Source organism: Mesoplodon mirus (genome assembly GCF_964341445.2).
Source record: "Mesoplodon mirus genome assembly, chromosome: 16".
Classification (NCBI taxonomy): Eukaryota; Metazoa; Chordata; class Mammalia; order Artiodactyla; family Ziphiidae; genus Mesoplodon; species Mesoplodon mirus.
Window position 1 is genome coordinate 16,177,675 of NC_138992.1, and position 22,614 is coordinate 16,200,288.

Here is a 22,614-nt window from a genome sequence, read left to right on the forward strand (position 1 = left end):
TGAGCCTGCGCATCCGGAGCCTGTGCTCTGCAACGGGAGAGGCCACAGCAGTGAGAGGCCCGCGTACCACACACACAAAAAAAAACAACTTCTCAGGTGAATCTACTGTGCTGCTGGCCTGTGCACCAGAGGGATGAAGTGAAAAAAAAGTAAGATCCTTTCAGAGAGTGAAGAAGGCCGAGATGAAAATAAAACAGAGCATGTGATTTAGCCAGTGGTTCTCAGTGGAGGGGGAGGGAAGGATGGGACAATTCTGCCCCCATGGAGACATCTGGCAACAACTGCAGATGTTTTTGGAGGGAACTGGAGGGAAGGCGCTACTGGCATCTGGCGGGTCGAGGCCCGGGGTGCTGCTCGGCACCCTGTGATGCACAGAACAGCCCTGCACAACAAAGACTCCGCCACCCCCAAGTGTCAACAGTGGTGAGATCGAGAAATCCTGGTCTGGAGGAACGGGGAGCAGGGACCACTCCAGGGAAGGCCTCCCCGTGGAGGTGACAGGAGGGCTGAGACTGAGCTCCAGTGCAAGTCCCTGGAGGAAGTGACGCGGGGCGCTGAGTGTGAGGTGGGCCCAGAGCCACCGTTACAGCTTCGCGCAGAAAGACGCCAGATGGTTAAACCGCCAAGTCTGGTTCACGCCACCTACTAACCTAAGAGCGCTCCCACCTCTGCTCCGGGTGCCATTTGGGGGTTGCTTGCTGGGCTGGGAGGGGGAAGGGAGAGGGAAATCCGGTGGCTTGTGCTTGGCTGCTTTCACTTTTAAGTGCCCACAGCCCTGAGTCCCCACCCCCTGCTTCCCAGGCTCAGAGCCGGAAAGGGGGAAGGAGAGGGCGTTCATCCAGGCTGACCACTCAGGGTCCCGCCACCACCTGCAGGCTCACTTTGTCCTCTTCTCCTAGAGCATCTCCCGCTGCCACCCCCTGGTCCCCAAAAGCTCTGACTGGAGGGGAAGGGAGATTGCTTTGGAGACATCCTGCCAGCCTCCTGCAGCCCTTGAAGAAGTGATTTCCCAAGAGAAACAGGGATCCACAGAGCCGTAAATAAACATGGCATTCCAGAGGCCGAGGGCTGGGAGGGCAGCCCGGCCAGCTTTGCCCCCCTCACCCCCACCGAGACGGCCCATTAACTTTTCCAGCAGGCGATGGGCCCCGAGAACCTGCCAGACCCCCTCCACCCGCCACGAGCCGCCCCTTCTCTTTCCCTTTCTCGCTTCTTCCCTGTAAATCAGTCCCAGGCCCATTGCCTTGGGAGCTGCACACAGCAGCCTGCTTGCTCAACACCACGTGGGCTTTCCAAGGAAACGTCATACCAGTTCCATGGGCAATTTCGCTGGAGAGTCGAGTTCTTTTGTACAAGGCTTCCAGAAAGATCTGAGTCAACAGGCTCCTCTGAGGCAGCTGGGTGGCAGCAAGCCTCTGACAAGCAGCCCAACCTGCAGAAGCCCTGCCAGCCTGGAGCGGACAGAGAGAACCCAACCAACAGACCACTGGGAGGAACAGTCACTCCAAGTCTGTGAGGCCACGCCCACTTTACAAGCGGGGACACTGAGGTCAGAGAGGGGGCGAATGACCCCCTCCAAGTCAGCAGGCAGTGGGTGGCTGAGCTGGGAGACCCCAGGCCTCCTGACCCCCGCCTGTGTATAGAATTTCTTTCAGGACACATACTTATTCCAGAAGAGTGGGAAAGTTCCACGTGGACTCATTCAAACGGAAAGACAGAGATTGCCCAGAACCGGCAGCCATCTTCCTCCAGATGTGCACCTGGGGTTAGGAGGACGCTACTGAGCACCTCTGCTTCCCTAGTCTATAGAGTTCTCATCTGAGCTGAAAACATTCCCCTGCGTTCCCAGAGTCCCCAGATAGAAGCCCCATGTCAAAATCCTGTTCATGAGGAAAGCGGTCAGACCCAACGTAGGAAACTCCATCTCCCAGGAAGGGGCATTATGGGAACTTCGCAGGAATATGTTTAATTAAGTAATTATTTTACTAAAAATGATAATTTGCCCACTATGCCCTGAGAGTTTTATTCCACATAGCCAGAAGGAAGTAGCTAATTTGCAATAAGTACACCCTCTCTGCAAACCCAGGAGCAGGAATTTTTCTGTGTGTTGTTATTTTCAACAAACACCACACAAGCGTATAGTCTTTACATTCGTTGAAAGCCTTGGTTTGCAGAGTTGGAGGTCTACAGCACGGAACTTACAAAACAAACCATCAGACTTAACGTATGTTTTCTGCTGTTAAAGTTGGATACAAATACCTTTGCATTGGCAAACAAAAGACTCAAAAATATTAAACTTTCCAGCTGTGCTGTTTTAGCTCTGTTTGTGTGTGTGCGTGCACCTGTCTACACATGATATAACTTCCAGTTGTAGGTTTTTGTTTTGTTTTTATAAGTCTTTCAGGCAAACCTCCCACATGGTTTTGAAAGGAGGAAAAAAAACAAAACAAAACACATTCTTTGTTCTTTAGCTCCTGGAGTTTAATAGGATTTTCATTCCCCCTCCCCCTTGGGAAAAGACTCTGCTCTTAAGTGACCACTAGCTATTCTCACGACTAACGCAAGCATTCACTGTTAACCTGCATTTAGGGTTACCGAGAGCATGTGGTGCAAAGATGTTTCATCAGTTGCCAGAACAAATGACCGAGTGCCAAATCTCCAACAGCTTGCCTCCTGGATGAGGGTCACTGTGGGTCCATTGGTGCTGCCTGCCTCAGGAATTCCACAAATATTTGCTGAGCACAAGGGGTGGCCACAACAGCCTGGGGGCTCGCTGCGCTGTCTCCCTCCCACTGTTTTTGCAGAAGCCAAGGGTTGCAGGCCCAGCACCGGCTTCCTCCGTGGGCGTCTAGCAGAGCAGAAAAGCTGGAGGCCACCATGACCCTGGCCACCAGTACCATGTGAACCCAGGACAGGGGAAGAGGGCAGGATGGGATGGGGCTGGGATGAAAGGGACCTAATGGTGACCGGTGTCCTCTGTCGTCAAGGTCACCTGAACTGCAAGACAGACAGACTCTAGCTGTACCAGACCAGCTAGGAAAAACCAAAAGCATTTTCTTTTTCTCCAAAGTAAATTCAATTGCTGTTACTCATGCAAAGCAAAGGCAGAGGGTTGGTGGGATGCAGGTGGATGGGACTCTTCCGGAAGCTTGGAAAGAAGAAGCTGACTACACCTCGGGGTCCAGCGGGGTCATCGGGACCGAGAGTTTCTCATAATCAGAAAGACTGGGCACTGGCCTGCTTCCTCCTCGGGGGGCCAGCGTCACCACAACCAAGGCCTCTACTCGCGGAGATAATTAAGTCATACCAGTATATTCTGGGCACCAAACCAGCTACAAGATGTGATGTTCACCAAAATGATATTTAATAGACTTCTTTGGATTTATATCTCTTCCACCTGCACCCCTCATCCCCCAATATGAAATGATTAGCTTGGTCAGAGAACTTGGCATGAAATTCTAATACTGAAAATCAAACAAGAAAATAGTGAAGCACAAGCAAAAAGCACAGGGCTCTAGCCCCGTTCCCACTGCTAGTAACTTGACATCGTGTGTGTCCTTTACCTTCTGTGATGGAGGGAAGGATGGCTGCAGCCTTCACCACCTCCCCATTCCCCCCAAAACCTAGGAGTTGGGCGGGGAGAAGGACTCATCAGCTCTCCTGCCCTGGGCGCTCTGGGTGGGTGGAAAGGCATATGGGCAAGGTGTTAAGAGCTTAGAGAGGTGAAACACTGTATCCTTTTTTTTTCCTTTGGCTGCACCGCAGGTCATGCAGGGCTTTAGTTCCCCCGACCAGGGATAGAACTTGGGATAAGACCTGTGCATGCTGCAGTGGAAGCGCGGAGCCCTAACCACTAGACCACCAGGGAATTCCCAAAACACTGCATCCTTAACATTCCCGAATGTAAGTGTAGAGGAGAGAGGCGCACTTTTTTTTTGTTTTTGTGGTACGCGGGCCTCTCACTGTTGTGGCCTCTCCCGTTGCGGAGCACAGGCTCCGGACGCGCAGGCTCAGCGGCCATGGCTCACGGGCCCAGCCGTTCCGCAGCATGTGGGATCTTCCCGGACCGGGGCACGAACCCGTGTCCCCTGCAAAGGCAGGCGGATTCTCAACCACTGCGCCACCAGGGAAGCCCCTGGGGCGCACTTTTTTCACCATTGATGCAGTTTGTTGTCCTGGAGCCAGCTTTGATATTGAAACCTTTTATAGTAGCGGAGGGGCCTTGGGCCTTTCACGCCCCAGGGAGAGCCTGGGTTTCCTCTCCTATAAAACCTCAGAGGGTTGGACTAGGTGATCTTGGAGGTTGACGATAATATTGGTTGGCTGACTGTACAAGACAGGAACTGTGCAAAGGTGATAACCAACAAACGCTTGGCTGGTTAATTGTGGGATCCATTGGTTGAAGAGGGTCCTTATTTTCCGAGTAGAGCTCAGGGGCCACATGCAATGTTTTCAGAGTTAAGATTCAAACACAGGACCATTCCTGGGCAGGAGGCTGGGATCAAGGTTCTTAAGTTACTTTGCAAGGTCATTTAAAAAATGTAGAAAGTTCCAAAGAGAAATAAACATATCTAGACTGAAGCAGTATCTTATTCACGGCTGTAGCATTTAGCAGGGTGCCTGTAGTAGGAGGTGGAACACTTCTTTTATGAATCAACAAAGTGTCCAACACTCAGAACACTCCTGACACTCCCCCACCCCTGGAATGCATAGGCATAGCTGAATCCACAAAAAGCTTTCAACTACTTACCTTAATGGCACTAGTATTTAATCCCTGGCCTTTTCTGCATCCCCTATGTACTCCCGATCTCACAAATCAAGTGTTGGGTTTAGAAGCAGCTAGACCTGCCAGGGAAGCCGAGCTCCGCCCCTTCCTAGCTGTGTTCCTTCACCTTGCTGAGCCTCAGTTTCCTCATTTATTACATGCAAATAATCAGGCCTCTCTCAGGAGGAAAGGAACAGTCAGGCCCTCCGAGGGGAGGTGGGAGGAGTATATAAATTAATCCACTAGTGCTGAGACTCCACCTGGCACAGGGCACACTTGCTTGTGGTAAATACCAGCCATTAGAGTTACTCCTGTGCTCAGCATCATTCGTGCTTGGCAGTGATTCAGGCCTCATAAAAGTTTAATTTCCTCTATGCCAGACTGGATGCTCAAGGCAGAACCAGACTGGAATGGTACTCTACACAATGTAAGGAAGGTAAATATGCTACAAAAAATGAACTTGCACGTTTGATGGTCTGTTGGATCCTCAGGACCACTTCCCCACATACCACTGGGCAGGACAATTGGACACGGTCCTTAGAGCAAAAAGTGACACTGGACTAAGTGGCAGGAAGTTTTCTTCAGATCTGGGCTTTGCCACTGGTCCTCTTCACTCCCTGAAACTAAGCGAGGCTGAGAAGCAGCACAGTCCGTCAGCCCAGGATGTGGCTGGACACAGACATGTCCTACTCGACAGACATCCACGTGCTCCACCACGTTTTTCCAGGCTCCTTGCAATTAGGCTGGGTCATGTGAGCAGAAGTGACCTGTTTAAAGAGTGTGTATGTGACCCTTTAATTTTGTTTTCCTCTTCAGCAGCCTGAAAGCCGATTCTTTGAAATGATGTGGCTAAAAAATTCAGCCTGGGGACTTCCCTGGTGGAGCAGTGGATAAGACTCCGCGCTCTCAATGCAGGGGGCCCGGGTTCTATCCCTGGTCAGGGAACTAGATCCCAGATGCATGCCGCAACTACGAGTTCGCATGCCACAACTAAGGAGCCCACGAGCCACAACTAAGACCTGGTGCAACCAAATAAATAAATAAATATTTTAAAAAAATTTGGCCTGCCTGGATCCCTAAGTCATAGCTACCTTGAAGAGCTCTTGTCCTTCAGTGAATTTCATGAAAGTAAGAAATAGTCCTTGCTTGGTTAAGCCACTAGGATATCAGGATGTCACTGCATCATAGCTTAGCCTAAGCTGACTACTCATACATCTTATTCAGTGCCTGTTCCAGAGGGTTCATGCATGTTTGTCACAGAATGGCCAGTTATTCTCTATTACACACACACACACACACACACACACACACGATTGAAATTTCATAGTAAATTGGCCATATCTCTTGTGACAAGTATTTTTCTTTCTTCCCACCCCAGAGGAAAAATATATGGTGCCAAAACTGTAAGAGGACAAGTATCTTGAGAATAAGAAGCTGTATTAGTGCCAGGAAGCACCTTCTAAGGGAAAGAGAAAAGATGCCTTTGTTACTCATTCTAGCCACGCAACCTTTTACATCAAAATAGTAAACTCTGTATCCCACTCACTAAAGCACTTCACACAGAGTCTTAATAACCTTTCACTTACATGCCAGCTCTGCAGTGTGGCAAGTACTTGGGCTCTGATGTCACTTGGGCCTGCCTTTAAATCCAGTTAATTTTATAAAGCCTCAATTTCCTCATATGTAGAATGGGTATAAAAATTTCTACCAGCTGGGGTTGTTGGGGGAAGGAAATAAAATAAGACAAGGTAGAGAATACAGTATGCTTGGTTCAATGGTTGCCATGCAGCAGGCATTCAGTCAACGTGTGGCCTTCTTCCCTACCACCTTTAGAGTTTGGTCTCAAGTTCAGACCTGGCCAAAAAAAAAAAAAAAAATTACCATTGGAATTGGTAGAAAGATCCCGCAATGCCACCTGTGATATTGCTATGGGTGCCACACAGGAAGGTTGACCCAGTGTTCCTGGAAGGAAACAGAGGCTACAGCCAAGTCAGAGGGAGGAAGTGGACCCAGGATGCATACAGAGGCCAGATGTCCAGACACGGTAGCGGGGCTGAGCCAGGGAGGCAGGCAGATCAGCAGAATTTGGCCCAGAGGCCCCAACCCTGGGACAAAGGCAGCCTGGGACGGAAGGCTCCTTGCTGGCTTCCTGTGACGAAATGGTCCAGTGACTGTCCTTCCAGGCACTGGCAAGGACCAGCCACCAGGGGCAGCAGCGAGCAGCAACGCCTATTTAACTACCTCGTGCTGACCCAGAACACAGGCTCCCAAACAGGTTCTGGTGAAAGAATCATTTACTCATTTGTAGAACCACCCAGTCACTCGAGAGAGACGCTCATTTTCAACCTACTCCGTGGGCCAGCCCTGGGCGGGTGCTGGGAACACGAAGACAAAGAGGACGGTCTCCCTTGGAGCGCAGGGGTGGTCCACAGCTTTTCACAGAGACAGATGTGCAAACAGATCAAAATCCACGTGCTAAGATTTCTAAGTGGTTATTTCCATGGCATACTAGCCTCTCGGAGGGGAGAGCAAGTATCTCTCTAGCAGGAATGAGTAGATTTTGCTAAGTTTGGAGGATGAGTCTTCCGGGGAGAAGGACCTACGTGTGGAAAAGGAAAGAAATGGGAGAGAGGATGGCACATGTGGGGTTTAGGGGTCAGCCTTGAATGGCTGAAGTGTGGGACACATGGCAGAGCAGAGGAAGAGGTTATGGCAAAATACGTCTGGTAGGTAGAGGTCGGCTCTCAAAGAGCTGCCATGCCAGGCTCAGGAATCTGGACTTGATTCTATGGCTTAGAAGTTACTAAGCAGAAGTCCTTGGAATGGACAGGAAAGCTCACTTAAAATGTTTTGATTTTGGGTTCCTTAGACTGGACATATGCTTTCTCCTTTGACCCACTCCCCACCACTCCCTAACGTCCTACACTTGACCCCTTTACTTGTTTCTGCTACCTGAAAAGCCCCTAAAAGCATTTGGGTTTACGACTCCTGGGCATGCTCAGATTTTGTATTTTAGGACCACACGTCAGTGGTGTGGAGGCAGGGAGAGAATGGTGACAGATGCCACGACATAGATTCCTTCTGATAACTTCCTCCATCCCCCTCTTATTGAAAAAACCAGAAGCAAAAAAATCAACTCTGAAGAGTTCCTGTTCACCTCTGGGTAGTCAGGCCCATCATGGCTCCCTCTTCCTATTTCAACACACACAGATTCTCTTTGATTCGATTCTGTTTATCAATTAAACAATGATTTATTGAGCCACCATTCAGCGAGAGCTAGGGGTTCAGGTGGCAGGGGCTGAGGGGGCGATGTGTGGGTTAAAGTGTAAAGCCCTCATGTCCAGCAAGCCTGAGGTCTTGTCATGGTGTCCGAACACACCTGAGACCACCGGTGAGGCACTTGGTGACCCCGCAGCACGGACTGCCCATGCTCAGTGTGCCAGCAGGCGTGTGGCAGGCACGGTGTGTGCACAGGCCTGGGGAGGGCACCAGCCAGGAGGTCTGAATGCCTTCGGTCCTGTGGTTCTGCCAGCAAGCCGCCTTCCCCCGAGGCAAGACCACTGAGCTTCAGTTATTAAGAGAGGTGGGTCCACTTTAAGCCATGTACAGAATCTACGTGGCCTCTGACCAAGCCGGGCATCATTTCTATCATTTTTGTAACTGAAACGTCTTCTGTACCCAGACATCTTGAAATTGATTCCCCAGATCTCCTACCAGGATCAATCAGTGCACCCCTCTCCAACCCTGAAAGACCAGCAGGCTGAGGTGTTTACAACCCAGGCCACCGACAGGGCCCCTTCACCCAGGTGGGGAAAACCAGGGGACTGTCAATTGAGCACAAAGGACCCAAGGACATTCCTTCCCTGGCTTACCTTGACCCCCACTAGTCAAGACCTAATTGTCCATTAGGTCTTTTCTCAGTCTGGGAGCACAGGAATTGCACTCTGGCTTTGGAGGTAACAGAGCCAGAACTGGAGTGTCCACAGCCCGACCAGGGACACCCGTGAGTTGAAGGAGAGCTAGTGTTGGGCTCTGTGGACGGACCCACCATTCCCAGGACAGGCTCAGCAGGTCTGAGGAGGGCGCGGATGGCCAGTTTCCTTCATCTCTGGCCACTGCTTGGTCACTGGGTGATGGCTCTTCTGTGGGGTGGGGATGAGGCTCCGTCACAGATCCAAAGCATCAGGACATCCCTCAAACTCCTGTGACTCAGAGGCAGCCTCACGACACACAGGCCCAAGATATGTTCAACCACGGTGCCAGTCAGCACTTCTGAGGCACTGCCCGGCTGTCGGGCGCTGTGCTAAGTTCCTCACAGGTATTCAGGTTCCCCTGAAATCTGCACAGCAACCCTGTGAGCAGGGATTCTGCCTCTGCAGGTCCAGCTAGGCTCGCTGTGTGTGGTTGCAAATGCACAAACTCTCCAGCCAGACGGAGGGCCCCTCTGGGGAAGGGGTGGTGGCTTGATTTTCTGTCCCCCCCACCGCTGCCCCCCCCAACACGGAGCACAGCGCCCTACACACAAGGAGCAGGGTGGCTGCACGGCCAGGGCGAGGGTGAGGTAAGGGGCAAACTAGGCACCCAGGATGCGAAATGTAAGGAGGTGCTTTTACTCTCTCCCCGGTGCCGAGCCTGCACTTGCTGACCTTGAGAGTGAGCACCGTCTTAGATTCCACACACTGGGTGCCTCATTTGCTAACCCGTCCTGGACCCGGGTAGGGAACTGGTCAAACTGGTGTGTGTGCGTGAAGCCTGCTCCTCTGCCCTCTAACCCTCTGATTGACCTTCCCCGCTCAGTGCCTCAGTTTCCTCACCTGGAAAATGGACCTTATGACAATGCCAAGGGTTGGCCAAGATATGGAGAAATCAGAATCCCCACATGCTGCTGGTGGGAATGTAAAATGCAAACAGCCAGGGGAACAGTTTGGCAGTTTCTCAAAAAGTTAAACACAAAACCCAGCAATTCCACTCCTAGATATCTACCTAAGAGATGAAAACACACGTCCACACAGAGATTGCACACAAATGTTCACAGCAGCATTATTACAATGGCTAAGACGTAAAAACAACCCAATTGCCCATCAGCAGGTCAATGGATAAACAAAACAGCCCATGACACCACTGTGGTATGATATGAATTGTGTCCTGTCCAAATTCTTTTGTTGAAGCCTAACCCCAGAATGTGACTGTATCTGGAGTCAAGGCCTTTAAGGAGGTGATTAAGCTAAAATGAAGCTGTTAGGGTGGACCCTAGTCCAATCCGACTGGTGCCCTTACAAGAAGAGGAAACTGAACACAAAAAGAGACACCAGGGAGGCACGTACACAGAGAAAAGACCTTGTGAGGACACAGTAAGAAGGTGGCCTTTTCCAAGCCAAGGAGAGAGACCTCAACAGCAATCAAACTTGCAGACATGTTGAATCTGGACTTCCAGCCTCCAGAACTGTGAGAAGATGTCTGTTCTTTAAGCCACCCAGTCTGTGGTATTTGGCTATGGCAGCCCCAGCACACTGATACATGTGGTCTAGCCATACGATGGAATATTACATAGCCATGAAACAATGAAGTACTGATGCATGCTATAACATGGATGAACATCAAAAACATGCCAAGTGAAAGAAGCACATGAAAGACCACATGTTATACAATTCCTTCCATAGGGAACGTCAGTAAAGGCGAATATATAAAGACAGAAAGTCTAATCCATGGTTGCTGAGGGCTGTGGGAGAGAGGGTGGGAGATGGGGATGGAGAGTGACTGTCAACGGGCACAGGACCTCTTTCTGGGGTGATGGAAATGTTCTGAAATTAGACTGTGGTGATGAATGCATACCTCTGTAAATATACAAAAAGTTAACTGTACGCTTTAAATGGGTGGATTTGAAGGGATGTTAAGTTACTTCTCAAGCTATTTTTAGAATTGTGACTAATGCTAACATCTATGCTACAGAGATGCACAGGGCCTGGCACACAGCACTTGGGACTTCTTATTATGCTCAAATAAGTATCTGTTGCTCAACTGAAAGTTGCCTAAAGTGTCTCATAGTTCCTTTAGTTTTATGGAGACCTCTGGGAAACTAAACTGGGCTGCCACCTGTGATTCTGTGTCCCTAAGTGACCTGCCCCGGCCCACACAGGACTCCCCAATCAGCGACTTCTAGCTGAGGCATGCCTGCCTGATGTGGCTAAAACTGATCCGGTCTGGGATTGCACAGACCTGTGCTGGAGTTCCGGCTCTGTCCTTCCCACTATCTGCTTAGCAGGATTGCCACACAGATGACCTGGGCTATGGTGTAAGGGTGTGTGGAGCCTACGCACAGTTGACATTCAATACCTTGGGAAAACCCCCCACGCATAAGAAGGCCCTTTGTCAGGCCCTGAATGCACGCCCATCCTTGTGTCATCCTCGGTGCGGGCTGGTGACTCCGCCCTCTGTACTAATCAGTGGGGGAGGGGCCCCAGCCCTCTCGCTGGAGTTGCAGGTGCACAGAGGGTAGGAGAGGCTGCATGCGCCCCTGCCTAAAGAGCATCAGGTGTGGTGTAGGATTGCCTGACTTCCAGAAACCTTGGACAGAGGACTTCCCACTCTGTGCTTTTTGGTTGGTAGGATTGCCTGACTTCCAGAAACCTTGGACAAAGGACTTCCCCACTCTGTGCTTTTTCATCTGTTAAATTGGGATAGCAGAGTCCTCATAGGTCCTGGAAGCGCTGGGAGCCAACCCACAAAAGGGAGTCAGCTTTGTGCCTGTGATGTCAGAAAGCAGTTGCTGCTAAGTGCCAAATGACCGTGAACTTCCTGAGAGCAGGGATGTTGTTTTCTTCCTCTGGTAGGTGCTCAGTGAGTGTCTGCTGATTGGACAGAAAAAAAGAAGGGGGGAGGGAAGGTACTGTGATGGGGCTGGCTGGTCAGGGGAGTCCGAAGGAAACAGAGGGCCTTGAGTTAGATTGTATAGAAGAGGGAAAGCCATACACTGCCGTATGATCCTGTAACCTTAGGCGAATTCCCTTATTGCTCTGGGCCTCAGGTCCCCTAAGCTTGATTAGGCGATCCCTCAACTTTCTTCCTGCTAGAATACTCCTTGATCCTATTAATGCACCATTAATAACATTAATAATAATGCTATTATTCTCATCCCCCCAAAGTCCCCCTCCGGGGATGCCAGAGGACATTAGACTTTCTACCAGGAGACCCATAAATCCCATTTCTAAAACTGCCGAAGTCATCCATGTCCCATTTCAGTGTCGACTCCTGCCCTCCGTCTTTGGAGGGTCTACCATTAACCCACCAGTGATCCAAACCGTTTCTACTCTTTGGCCAGGAACCTTTGCTCTTGGAAACAATGTGAAGTCTTCCAGCTCTCCTGAGCTGTCTGGCTCTGGCAGAAATTCACTGCCTGCTCAGAATCAATTAAATTCCAGGCCGTTCTACAGGATAACGCGATCTTGGCCCTCTGTTAGGGCAGGTTAGGTGAGGCCCTGTTCCTCTCCGCTCCTGCCTGGAGCCATCAGCATCCCTTCCCCTCGATTTCTTGGCCAGGGGGCAGTCTCTTCTTCCAGCTTCTAGCTGTCAGTCTGTATCTCCCCTCCTCCAGCCCCTGTCATTCTGGTCTCTCCTTACCCCCTCTGGGCCACCACCTACCCTAAACAACTTGGCCGTGACATCCAGCTCTGACCAGGCTGGGTACAGATACCTTAAAGGTGCTGCTTCCGAAAAGACAAGAGTGCAACGCAAGGCAAAATAGTTTCTAAAAGTCCTCCTGCATAGGCCAGGGAGGTTCCATGGGGGCTCCAGGTACACACAGGGGCTAAGGGAGCCTGAGATGGCTTTTTCGTTCGAGCAGTTCAGCCCAGTCTCATATTTTAAAAACAGCGGGAAAAGTCATGTCAGCTGAAAGCAGTTTTCTGTGTGCTGTTTAACTAGATGGCCCTGCAGCTGGAGAGCAGCACGGGCAGACGTGTTACGATTCAAGGGCTCCCGCTTACAACGACCCTCTTTTATTGTAATAAAAACAGCGACGCAGCCACTCTCCTCCCTCCCAAGGCCTGCTCGCTCTATCTCCTTCCCCCACTGGCTGGCACGGCTGTTCAGCACCCTGAAAGTAGCACCCAGCTTCTCCTCCCACCGTCTCCAACTCTGCAGCTTTCAGCCCCCAGGGATTCCTTTTCTCGCCGGAGCCAGGGAGGAGAGGGTGGAGAGGGTGCCGTGCCCCCTAGAGAATGTTCTGGTAGAGACACGGATAGAGGCTTGAGAATTGTCTTGGGGGTGGGGTTTGGGGGGCTACGGATAACAGGCACAGATTTGGAAGTGTCTTCTGTTTTGACTAAACTCACAAACACACACACGCAAGCCTGTGTGAGCTCACCCCTACACTCCTTTAGCAGAAAAGCTGTCAGACTGTCCAGAAGCTCATTCTAAAAGTGTCCCTTCTCCCCCTCTTATTGTTCCAGGCTGGGGTGGAGCTGGCCTCCAGAAGACTTCAGAAAGACCCGGTGATGACCACGAGCATCAGCTTTAGAATCAGACTGAGGTGAGTTCGAATCTTGGCTACCTTCTCTTTGTGACCTTGAGCAAGCACCTGAGCGCTCTGAGCTTTGGTCTCCTGTCTTTAACATGGGGCTCTGCCATGGCTCTCAATGTGTTCCTCAGGGTCACATTGAAGGACACAGTGAAGAGAGGGCATTCAGCAGGGCGCCTGGCACAAGGTAGGTGCTCAGTTTTTGGAAGTCGTTGCTGCCCTGAGGATGGCGGCGCTGTGTTTGTGGTGCGTCTGGGCGTGCAGGGAGATTTGTATTCATTCCATCTCATCAGCCAGAGTGGACAAGGCTGGGGTCTGTGGCAGGGCGGAGATGGCGGTCGGGGGGACACATATGTCAGCCCCGCTGAGGAGTGTTTTCCTTGAGGCTTTCTGCCATACTGATTTAAACCGTCACGTCGGCCCAGCCCGTGCATGCGCGCATGCGGCCTCCTCCGTGTAGGTTCTGGTCCTTCCTTGGTTTTCTGCAGATGTTTTGGAGCCCAGAAGCTGCAGCTGCAGGCATCCAACCAGCCCAGAAAATCTCATTCATCTTTTTCTCTCTACCCTTCTTGACAGCAGGCTCCTTCTTTCTCCCACAGAGTCTGTTCTGGGCCCCCGACAGGGAGGATTCCCTCCCAGAGAAAGAGCTAATTCAGTTCGGCCACCCTCCAATGCCCCAGAGACACAGGAATCCACTCCCTGCCTGGAGCTTGACAGCAAATGGTTCCCAGGATTTGGCTGGTTTCCCCCTGCCTGGTGAACCCAGAGTGGCTTTAAACCCAGGAAAGTAAACCCAGCATACGCTTCCCATTTTTCCATCCCAAACCAAGCCTGTGCACCCCTAAAATATACTCTGAACCTCTTATACCGAAGTGAGTGAATGCCTGGGTCACACTCCTTAATATCGATTCCCCATGAATCAAGAGCACAAGCATTTCATTCACTGCAGGTTTTATGTGGTAAATACTGTTGCAGTGAAACATTGTGTAATAAGATTTAATCTCTACTAAGTGTTTCTAGTACTAGGGGACCGGAGCTGGGCAGAAAGAGGAAGAAAGTGTGCAGAACTGTGGCTTTTAACACGTAAATTGTTCACCAGGGGGTAAGGAGAGGTGTCAGCAAGAAAACTGACTCTGGCCTTTTTTTGACTCCATTCTAAAGTTTGGGTGGCACGTGATGGACCGTTGCCAAGACTGTTTTTCTCCTTGGGGGCTTGTTACATGTGCGTATGTGTGAGACACACACACACACACACACACACACACACACACACCATTGCCAATCAACCCCTCTTAAGTGCATGACTTCAAGCATAGGAAGAGGAAACAGATTGGGGGTGGATGCTCTTAAAATCACAACCTGTTCGATATAGGGTAGGGGTGGGGAATCCAGAGGACTTTCTTTTTTTTCAACTACAAATGAAACTACCTTGTCAATACCAAAAACAATGCCCACTTTATTGTCTACCACAGGGATATGTGAGCAGCTAAGCATCCTTTCAGAACTGCGCTGTCTGGATCTGACCATGACACAGCACATTACAGTACCTGAAGACTGCACCAGGGTCCCACTGTGATATTCAGGAAGAGATTTCCATGTCAGTAGCTGCTCAGACTTGCCACAAATGAGCATATATGTGTATGGAGGAGGGGGGGTAGGGAGGAGAATTGCAATGAGATGGGGACAGTTGGGGTCTTGAAATCTACGATAAGAATCCATGCATGTTAATTACGTGGCACCTCAAGGAAACAAGAAAGTCACATCCTAGAGGTAGGTGGTGGCAGTGATTATGATGGCGGAGGAGATGACGGTGATAACAGGTAACGTTCACTGGGAATAATCCACGTGTTAGGCACTGTGCTAAGCTGTTTTATAAATCTCTTCTTAAGCTTCACAACAACCCAGAAGGCAGCTGCTGGAAGAATCTCCATTTTAGAGATGAGGAAATTGAGGTTTAAAGAGGTATGTAATAGCCCTAAATCATAAAGCTATTACCTGAGCAGAGAATCAGGGGTGTTGGTCCTTGCTGGAGGAATCCAGCGTGGGGAACCTGACCGGAGGCCCTCTGAGGCCCTCTGATAGCACCCCCTCCTTTATTTATTTGTTTTTTTTTTTTTGCGGTACGCGGGCCTCTCACTGTTGTGGCCTCTCCTGTTGCGGAGCACAGGCTCCGGACGCGCAGGCTCAGCGGCCATGGCTCATGGGCCCAGCCGCTCCACGGCATGTGGGATCTTCCCGGAATGGGGCACGAACCCGTGTCCCCTGCATCGGCAGGCAGACTCTCGACCACTGCACCACCAGGGAAGCCCAGCATCCCCTCCTTTAAAAGCAAAACTGAAGGGTCACGACCAAAATTATTCTGCCGATGAGTGGTGGAGTTGCAGGTGGGGCCTGGCGAGTCCGAGGGTCAGGAAAAAAGCAAGTGTCATGCATGGGGAATAAACTGGTACCCCTCCCAGTGTATCCAGTTCCACTCACTGAGCTACTGCACAAGGAGAGCTAGTTACTTCCTGGTGACAGCCGACTAACATCAGGTTAATTTTGGATTCCTATTGGCAGGACCTAAAAGAAAATCTCCCTCCCTTTCTTAGTGTGCTGTCTTCTTTTTGCCCTAAGGCAGAACTGGTCCCCTGGTCTGAAACTTTCCAGAATTCATTTTAGTTCAAATAAAAACCAAGCTGATTCATCTCCATAAGGCACACTGCTGTCAGTCTTACCTTCCTAAAGCACCTGACACTCCCTCCTCAGAAGCCTGCCATGGCTCCCCAGTACCTACAGATGAACAGCCAACCTCCTCTACGTCCATCCCCAAGTGTGGTGTCATCTCTTTGCACAACCTTCCCTGCATCCCACTCTCCATCTCCCCAGAATACACACAGCTCTCAGGACGCAGTTTTAACTTCATCAGGAGTAACCTCTTCTCATCTGAGGCCACTAACGCTTTATCTGCCAACTCAACAACCGTTTCTCCATTCACCCCTTCTGCCTTACAAGCTGAACCCCAGTTTGCTCGTGGCAGTGATGTGCCTAACTAAAAACATGGCATTGCCCCTTCCTGGTAGGGTTGGGTGGCCACGTGGCCCAGTTCTGGTTGAGCTAAGGACAGAAGTCCCTGAGAGGGGTGTCCCTTTCCAAATGTAACAGTAAAGCCACACTAGGTAAATGCTCTTTGTGCCTCACTCATCCTACCTCCCCTTTCCTGGAATGCAGAGGTGAGGCCTGGAGATGCAGCAGCCACCTTCCTACCACGAGATGATAGACCTGGGGACAAAGGCCTATACTCTAAGGGTGGCAGAGTAGAAAGTCAGAGCCTGGGTCTCCAGTGGTACAGCTGAGGTATTGTCCCACCCACTTTCTTGTTGTCTGACACAAATAAGCCCCCATCTGGTTAAGTCACTGGTGGGCAGGATTTCTGTTGCTAACAGGTGAGTTCAATGATACCCGACACACCACCAGACATTGTTCCTCCTCAGTCATGGGTCAGTTCTGATGCTACCCACTCTGGGAAATCCTCCATGGGTCCCTCAGAACACAAGAACTGCACCCTTCATTGTACTTCCACAGTAGTTACTTTTCTCAATTCTAGCACCTATTTAATCCTGCTTTATTTGGCCTGCTGGCTGCTCAAATTCCTAGAGGGTAAGGGGTCTCGGTCTCACTGACGTCTCCATAGTGTCTGGAGCAGTGCTTTGCATCGAGGTTAGATAGATGCTCTATCTCAGCAGCACCTCTATAATGTCTGGAGCAGTGCATTGTCTGCAAACGTGGAGTGTGCCTGTTCTGGGGTCTGGCACTCTGCTTGCTAGCTGTTTGGTCTTGAGCAAGTTAGAGAACCTCTCCGTGCCCATTTCCTCATCTATAAAAAGGAGAGGATGACAGTACTTTACCCCGCAGGGTTGTCACAAAGACAAAATAGTTTAATCCTAAGCACTTAGAATGGTCTCTAGCATATAAAATTGCTTAATGACTCTAGGCTTTTATTAGTGTGATGAATATTACAGTTACGGAATGAACAAATAAATCAACACACAGCTGCTAAATAAATGAATTAAGAGAAGAAAACTAGGAAAATTCCTGAGTTCGGACCACTGGGCCATGGTCACTGTTCCCTCTTTTCTGCCTTTACTTTTCATTCTAACTACAACTTCCCATATCTGAGGAGCTGCTATACTGGAGTGTTGTAAGGCTTGGCTTCAAACGTGGAATTTGATTTTTGCCATGTGGCTTTGGGTAAGTTTGTTTCACCTCTCTGAGCTTCAGTTTCTTCCACACTAAACTTGGGATAATAATATTATTTATCTCATAGGGTTATGGTGAGAATTAAATGATAAAGCATGTAAAATATACAGCATTATGCCCGGCATACTGAAACAGTGTTAGCAATTGTTACCAAGCACCGTCATTATTGTTTTTGTCAAATGCATGGCATCCCACTGAATCACACGGTCCTGATGTGGATGGGACGCTTGGGGTGGGGTTGCCTTTTGGCATGTCAAGGTACACTGCATTTACATTGGGAGAATACTTTTCTTGAGTGCCAAGGAACATTTGTGGCATTTTGATTTTTTTTCCTTTAAACAGGGATTAGCTAATATATCCGATTTACCCCAGAACGTTGGCCTCCAAATTTTCCCCTTAAAAGCTGTGAACTTCAAGTGGATCCTTAGTTGACACCAAACCTGGCCGGAAGGTACGCGTGCACATGAGAACAATCGCAAAGCAGAGTGTTTAAACAGCAATGATATTCCCACAGATCGCGGATCCAGTCATTGTCGGTGACACATTTCAATCTTACTTGTAGATTTCCCGCCTTTGGTCTAAAAAGAAGATGTGTATACAGCTTTATATAATTTTCCCTTTAAACTTAAACCGTTATGTTAGTCCCATTCAAGCACTTGACGGCTCCATTAATCTATTTTTACCATTAAACATGCCATTTTACAAGACAGTTATTCCATTTTGTTGTCATCCAAATGCTTTTTGACATCACTGCCCCGGGACTCAAGTTCCTTAACTAACTGCCCTCGTAAATAGAAAATCCCCTTTTGGCGGAACTCTTGAAGAGCTCTCTGAACCTCAGTCTCTTCACTTCAACAGGCATTAATTTCTGCTCTACATAAAGGAGTGAGAGTGTGTGTGTGAGTGTGTGTGCGTGCATGTGTGTGTTTTAAGAGGGTAACTGTGGGAGGTCTGAGCGGCCCAAGGGATGAAGGGGAGGGATACCTGCTCCCCAAATCCTGCCCAGCTGGGCCTGCCTCAGACTTGGGGAGCTGCTCACTTGGAGGCAGAAGGCGATCACCAGGGAGCAGGTAGGGCAGAACTCTAGGGCCTGAAGAGACTTGGTGATCCCTGGGGCCCAAGCTGGGCAGCGACACTTTCAAAGGGGAGGGGTCCAGGGAAAGTCATTATTTCCTCACCTTCCTCCTCCCCCCACCTCCCAGACAAACAAAAGGCCATCTCGGCAATAGCTGAAGACAGAGATCCCACTGGCTTTGAAGCCGATCCATCAGGTGGAAGCCTGAGCAAATCACAACTTGGCTTCCCAGCAAGTTTTCTCCGCAGCCTAACACACCACCCTCCTCCTCCCGGTCGTCCGCCGCCGCCTCCCGAGCTCCGCACGGCGACGAGGCCGAGGGGACCGTGCTGTGATGCTCACTGCTTTCCAACTTTCCGCTGCTCTTCCAGCCTCCTGCAAAGCGGCTGGGAAAGGGGCAAGTTTGCAAAGGCGAAGATACCAAGTCCCGGGGACGCCACAAAGGAGCCGCAACACCAACAAAGATGAACCTCTCGTGGGGCAGACGAAAAGCGCCAGCTGCCGTTCCGGGGGGCGATCGTGGGCTTGGGCGGGCTGCGGGCGCGGGCCCGCGGGCGGCGGGCAGCCGGGCCCGGGGGTCCCCAGGGTCCCCCGCCGCCCCTCCCCACGCGGGTTCTCCGGCACCTGAGCGGGGCGTGGGGACAGCGCCGCGCTCCGGCCCGGCCCCCGGCAGGTAGCTCGGGCGGCCGCCCGCCCGCGCCGCGCGCCTGCTGCCTGCAGCCACCAGGAGCGCGGAGAGGAGAGGCAGCCTCAACCCACGGCGTCATGCTTCCTGCCACCACATTACGGCGAATCGTCACCGGGAGAGGGGAGAAGAGGGGAGAGCGGGGGAGGGAGGGGAGCACACACACGCAGCCCCCCGCCTGCCAAACCCCGCGGAGCCGGGGCCACGTCCCGGTGGAGTCCCCGCGGGACCGGCCCCGTTCGCACAAAGCGCCGCAGTTTGGCCAAGAAGGGAGGGAGCCGGCCACGAAATAAATAAATAAAAACAGAGTCGGGTCTACGTAACGCCCTGTCGAAAGCGGACGCCATATTTTTTTGTGGCTTATGTCGACATAGGGAAACGTAGACATGTTTTTCCTCCTCCTCCTCCTCCTCGGTCTGCCTCCCATTGATCCAAACTTGTAATCAAAACTCTTTAAAAAAAATCTCCCCCACCTCTGGATCCTCTGATCTCCTCCTACCCGCAAAAAGAGCCTGCACCCTCCCTCCCGCCCCCCCCCTTCCAATCGCAAACCCGGCCAAGTCCCATTAACAACACATTTTCGGGAGCCGCGGCGGCGGCGGCTGCGGCAGCGGTGGGAAAGTTGGGCTGGAGTGGCCGGTGCCCGGCGTGCGGGGCTTGGGGCCGGCGGCGCCGGGCGGGGGGTGCTCCGCGCCGGGGCGAAGTTTCTTACCTGCGCCGGGGCTGGGAACGCGGAGACCCGGGCTGGGAACGCGGAGACGCGGCACGGGCGTTCCAAAATGGAACTCTGCTGGCTCCCCCCACCTACTCCCCACTCCCCACCGGGCGCCCGGCTCGGGCTCCGTGGGAAAGAGGGGGAAAGCCAGCCTGCCAGCCAGACAGACAGAAGAAGCCCCCGTTCGGAGAACAGTGGCCAAAATTTTTAGAAAGAAAGAGAAAAAAAAAAAAAAGAAAGAAAAAAAAAGGGGAAAAAAATGTCTCGATCAGTGGGGAATCTACGCCAAAACCCACATGATCTGTAACGTCAGCATGCGTATTTGCATACGATACCACCACCCGAGCTGCCACCCGGGCTCGGGTTCCGCAGAAAGTTACAAAGTGAAATTCAGCCCCCTTCGGAGACGCCGGCGAAATGTCATTTTCAGGCGGGAGCCGGGGGTGGGGCGGGAAGCTAGCCCTAAAGGCGCTGGTTACTAGCCAAGGTTGGGGGGAGGGCAGTAAATTAACTTAAAAGTCTGAGCCCAGTAACGGACTCGGTGGAATTTCTGCGAGGGGAGGAGGGGGAGGCGCGAGCGAGATCATTGAATATTAAGCAGGACCCGGCGCGGCGGCCGCGGCCGAACCCTCCCGCTGCAATACCCATTTTCTTTATGAAAAGTTCAAGGTGTCACTGATGAGCTCAACAAACTGTTGATCTTGACCACGTGGAGTGGCGGACGGAGGGACCGCGGGGCTCGGCTGCTCGCCCTGAGCCGGCGGCACCCGGGATCCCGCGTTCCTGCCGCAGCCCAACGGGCAGCGCGAGGGTGGGGCTGCCGCGCGCCCCCGGCTCTGCCTGCTCTTTCTCCCGCCTTCAAAGAAATAATAATAACTTAAAAAAATTTTTTTAAGCGAGACACATTTAACTCCTGGAATAGTAATGAGAGGGCTTGGGGTAGGGAGGGTAAGAAAGAGCCCCCTACTTATATAACGGGTCGAAATTAGATGACTTTTGCTGGAGAGATTCTGAGATTTCCGCTTGCGCCAGGTCTGAGGTTGGTTCAACATCCTCAAACTTTTCCCCTAAGAGCCAATAAACAAACAGACGCCCCGGGAGCTGACTTCAACTCTTGTCGGGCCAGCTTTCGCCGGGATTCTCAGACTTCGAGAAATGCACACCCCTGCGGCGCTCGCAGGGAAGTCCCTCGGAAGCGAGGCGGGTCTCTTTCGGAATTGGGACTCCGGCGTCCCTGGCGCGAGGGCATCCCTAACCGCCGCCCCCGCCCCCCGCCCCCCGCCCCCCCCCCGCCGGATCCCCTCCGGCGCCTGAGAGCAAAGGCGAGTCAGGATCTCGCCGCTCTTCGCCTGCGGCCTCTGCAACCGTGAGCTTGCGTTTGGGGCGCGGCGTTCCTGCAACAGCGCTCAGCTGCGGAGCTCTAAGGGATCTGGGATTCAGGGGACGCTTTGGAATCTCACGGAGAGCAACCTGTCTATGCCGCCCGCTCCTGCCCGGATGGACCAGTTTCTCCTCCGTGGGCATCTCGGCGCGTTAGCATCTCCCAGGTGTGAGCTGAGTGCGAGCGCGCACGAGCCAAGCGGGGACAAGGGGATGCTGTCTGGGGTCCACTTTTGACGTCCGAGCGCAGCGGGGAGACAACGGGAGCCTGGGGCTGGGAGGCTCAGCGGAGTCCCCGCCTGCCCTGAAGATGAGCAGGGGCGGGGTGTCGGGGCTTCCCGGCCGGCCTTTGCTCCGGGGAATTAGAACGAACTCTAGCGGCGGCTTGCGACTCGGCTCTGGGCGCGAGGGCAGCAACAGGTGGCCGTGTACGGCGGAGTGGCTGGAGGTGAGGACAGGGACTGGGGTGAAAACGGCTGGCTCTGGGGCTGACTGCGAAGCCAACGCACCTGGAGACCTTTCGGCATTTTCCTAGGATGAGAAGAAAGTAGCTACAAAGTTTTTCTAGGGTCTCTCCTAGGGCTCCAATTTCTCTAACAGAACCCCTTCTTTGGGTCCCCAGAAATTTCTGCAATAAAAATAGCTCATATGCAAAACTTTCTTACTGGCTTGCACCTGTTTGTTCCGTTATTGCGGATGTAGGGTTTGTTTGTTTGTTAGTTAACGGTGCATAAAGCTAGGTCCTGGCCTTGGAGGGGGTCTCTCGCGAGGTGCTCTCCTACCTGACAGGCGAACTGCCCTGGCCGGCCCTTAAAGGGGTCCGTTAAGAACTTCCTGTATGACTATGATCCAGTTAGTGCCGCATCTTTCTCACACTCATTTGATACCTACCGTCTAAAATCCTCATCTACTTGCCATCAATATCGGAATTTAGGGATGCCGATTTTTTGTTCTTCCCTCAAGGGTGTGTCTGAAAAGTGAAAGAAAAAGACCCCTCGCCCCGCAACTCTAATATTTTTATATCGCTTACTCTTGACTCTTCCAGGTCATCCCACCGTTTCCCCACCTTCCCTTGAAAGTAACTACGGTTCTTAGTTTGTTTCCATGGAAATTAATGAAACCTTCAGGAAGCTATTCCCGTTTTGAGGCGGCACCTACTTTTGCTGGTCAACCACTTAGGACGGGGTTCTATAAGCCACGTTTCCTCCGCCTCCACCTCAGTAACGCCTTCTTCTGGCTG

The 22,614-nt window shown here is 51.7% G+C and overlaps 1 long non-coding RNA gene across 1 annotated transcript in view; it reads right to left on the reverse strand.

Moving 5' to 3' along the window:
- The window catches only part of LOC309791754, a 77,362-nt gene extending 56,933 nt beyond the window's left edge, over nucleotides 1-20,429 (reverse strand). The window contains exon 1 of the long non-coding RNA XR_014291564.1: nucleotides 19,992-20,429. This is a non-coding gene — a long non-coding RNA (uncharacterized lncRNA). The remainder of the gene's footprint in view (nucleotides 1-19,991) is intronic.
- Between the last annotated feature and the right edge of the window lie 2,185 nt (nucleotides 20,430-22,614).